Source organism: Oncorhynchus clarkii, chromosome 6 (assembly GCF_045791955.1).
Source record: "Oncorhynchus clarkii lewisi isolate Uvic-CL-2024 chromosome 6, UVic_Ocla_1.0, whole genome shotgun sequence".
Taxonomy (NCBI): Eukaryota; Metazoa; Chordata; class Actinopteri; order Salmoniformes; family Salmonidae; genus Oncorhynchus; species Oncorhynchus clarkii.
Genome location: NC_092152.1, coordinates 633,793 through 637,500, shown reverse-complemented (window position 1 = coordinate 637,500; position 3,708 = coordinate 633,793).

The window sequence follows — 3,708 nt, the reverse complement described above, 5'->3', positions numbered from 1 at the left end:
TATGAACATTTGAACATGTTGGCCATGTTCTGTTATAATCTCCACCCGGCACAGCCAGAAGAGGACTGGCCACCCCACATAGCCTGGTTCCTCTCTAGGTTTCTTCCTAGGTTTTGGCCTTTCTAGGGAGTTTTTCCTAGCCACCGTGCTTCTACACCTGCATTGCTTGCTGTTTGGGGTTTTAGGCTGGGTTTCTGTACAGCACTTTGAGATATCAGCTGATGTACGAAGGGCTATATAAATAAATTTGATTTGATTTTGATTTAACCCACTGTTTAGGTAGTTAACCCACTGTTTAGGTAGTTAACCCACTGTTTAGGCAGTTAACCCACTGTTAAGGCAGTTAACCCACTGTTAAGGCAGTTAACCCACTGTTAAGGCAGTTAACCCACTGTTTAGGCAGTTAACCCACTGTTAAGACAGTTAACCCACTGTTTAGGCAGTTAACCCACTGTTTAGGCAGTTAACCCACTGTTAAGGCAGTTAACCCACTGTTAAGACAGTTAACCCACTGTTTAGGCAGTTAACCCACTGTTTAGGCAGTTAACCCACTGTTAAGGCAGTTAACCTACTGTTAAGGCAGTTAACCTACTGTTAAGGCAGTTGCTCAGCGTGATAGAGTCAGCGTGATAGAGTCAGCGTGATAGAGTCAGCGTGATAAAGTCAGCGTATTGGAGTGCGTGTGTGTGGGTGATGTCCAGCGAGTGTGCATAGTGCAGGAGAATCAGTGAAAAAAGGGCCAATGCAATAGTCTGGGTAGTGATGTGATGAACTGTTCAGCAGTCTTATAGGGCAGAAGCAGTTCAGGTGCCTTTAGGTCCCAGATTTAGCGCTCCGGTACTGCTTGCTGTGAGATAGCAGAGTGAACAGTCTCTGGCTTGGATGGCTAGGGCTTTCCTCTGGCACCACCTGGTGTAGAGGTCCTGGATGGCAGGGAGCTCGGCCCCAGTGCACCACCCTCGGTAGTGCCTTGTGATCGAGGGCGGTGCAGTTGCCATATCAAGCGGTGATGCAGCCAATGAAGATGCTATCAATGGTGTAGCTATAGAACTTTAAGGATCTGAGGGACCATGCCAAATCTATTCAACCTCCTGAGGGCGGAAGAGGCTCTGTTGAGCTCTCTTCACAACTATGTTTGTGTGTGTGGAACATGATAGGTCCTTAGTAATGCGGCCCTCTGTTTCCTATAGTCCGCGATCAGCTCCTTTGTCTTACTCTGACCTCCTTCCTGTAGGCTGTCTCATCGTTGTCGTTGATCAGGCCTGCCACTGTTGTGTCGTCGGCAAACTTAATGATGGTGTTGGAGTTGTGTTTGGCCATGCAGTCATGGGTGAACAGGGAGTACCAGAGGGGACTAAACACACACCACTGTCCTGAGGCTTGGTGAATAGCTTGGAGGGGACTATGGTGTTGAACGCTGCTGAGCTGTAGTCAATGAAGAGCATTCTCACATAGGTATTCCTCTTGTCCAGGTGGGAGAGAGCAGTGTGGAGTACAATAGAGAATGGATCTATTGCGGCGGTTTGCGAATTGAAGTGGGTCCTGGGTGTCTGGAATGATGGTGTTGATGTGTGTCATGACCAGCCTTTCAAACCATTTCATGGTTACAGATGTGAGTGATACGGGACAACAGTCATTTAGGCAGGTTACCTTTGAGTTCTTAGGAACATAGACAATGGTGGTCTGCATGAAACATGTAGGTATCACAGACTGGGTCAGGGAGAGGTTGAAGGTGTCCGTGAAGACACTTGCCAGCTGGTCACCGCATGCTATGAGAATGCGCCCTGGTATTCCTTCTGGCCCAGTGCCCATGTGAGTGTTAACCTCTTTAAAAGACTTATTCACATCAGGGGAGCGAGATCACACAGTCGTCTGGGACAGACATGCCTTCTCTCTTGAGTAGCCCGAACAATGGAGTATGGTTCGACGTTAACAATGGAACAGCTGAGTCGGAGTTGAAGTTGGAGCCGCAATCGAGGTCTAAATCGAGATTAGTAGCTGTCGATTCATAGTTCAAAAATACTTGGCGGTCATAGGTCATGGTGTGAGCTTTCTGTACGAAAAAATAATAAGGATAAACATTTTAAAAAAGTCACAAAATAGCAAAGTCGGGTTGGAGCACGTAAAATGTTGACCATATCATGACAACACAAATATGTTTCCGGAATAAGGTAAGACAGTTGTACTAATCCCAGCAAGGCATTTACAAGTTATATTCTTTAAAATCAAAGGATACATTTCATTATTTGAAATAACTGAACATTGCTGGAAGAATTTGACTGTGGCATTTTAAAGTTACTATCCAGATGAAAAACCTGGATGAACCCCTAAATATGTTACTGTCCAAATGCGTTGTATGAACCAGGCAACCAACCTTTGGCAAACACATATACAAATGCTACATATATCTATTGAAATGTAAATATCTAATCTTGCACTCAAAGATGTCTAAACAATACTGTATATTTATTTGTGCTTTTATTTATTCAGGTTAGTCTCAGTCTGTTCCGTTCACATCAGGTAGAAAAACACAGACAACTGTAGCTTTGTTAAACCACATCTACAAAGTATATACATTATAATGCATCAGTACAATTGCATTGATAAAATAAATCAAAGTAGGCTAATTATTTCAATATATATATTTTTTAAATAACTGCCATTAAGCTAAATATTTTTGGACTATAATGTAATACAACACATAAACAATAAGTATAAAATATACGTGTTTTACTGTTTTCAAAGTGGTGTAAGAGATGTAGCTTTATTGTCTACTATGTAATATATGTCCAACCCTTTTCCATCACAGAAGGAAGAAATGTCACAACAATGAACGTACTGACTCTGATCAACCCTGGTGTTTGAATTCAGGTAAAGCCTTAAAGCCCCCATTAAGTATGTTTTATGTTATTTTTAAATCATCACTGAATGTCTAATTCATCTCTGGGGGTGTTTATTTCATGAAAAATGATTTATTATTAAATATTTTGTAGCATTTCTTTGCCTGAGCCTACTTTTGCCATTGAAATGCTCATTCTGATTGGGCGTGTTGATACAAAGGTAAATGTATTTACATACACAGCCCTGATTGGTGATTGATATATATTTTTAAAGCTTTTACACTAAAAGGGCATTATCATAATTTTCACAACTTCAGAGTGTTATTTTGACCTCATAGTGAGGAAATATCATAAATAAATCTGTCAATTACGTTTTTGACTGCACTGCCCCTTTAATATAACAGACTGTAGAAGCCATAGTAAATTATAGCTGGTAATAATGATGGCTAGTTGACCATTGGCAGATCCTGTGAAGATCAGTTGGTGAAGCATGTTGCTTGCAATGCCAAGGGTCAGGAGTTAAATTCTTGTTGGGGCCACACATACGTAAAATATGTACACACATGACTGTAAATTGCTTTGGATGAAAATGTCTGCAAATGGCATTATTATATTATTCAATCTCTGTCCTATAGCACCACCTAGCTGTATAATTGAACCCTAATGGCCTATTCATTAATCTACACACATCTTCCAATATAGCTCTGACTGTGGATTGAAGTTGTTTATATTTTAGGTATAGATTAACAAGCATAGTTTATCCAGTAGGCCTAGTAGTTTTGTCACAATCCTGAGTTTGTATTTCAGTCCAATGACACTTGGCTTGGTTAAGGGATGAGGCTGGAGAAATGTCACCCCTCTCAAATTC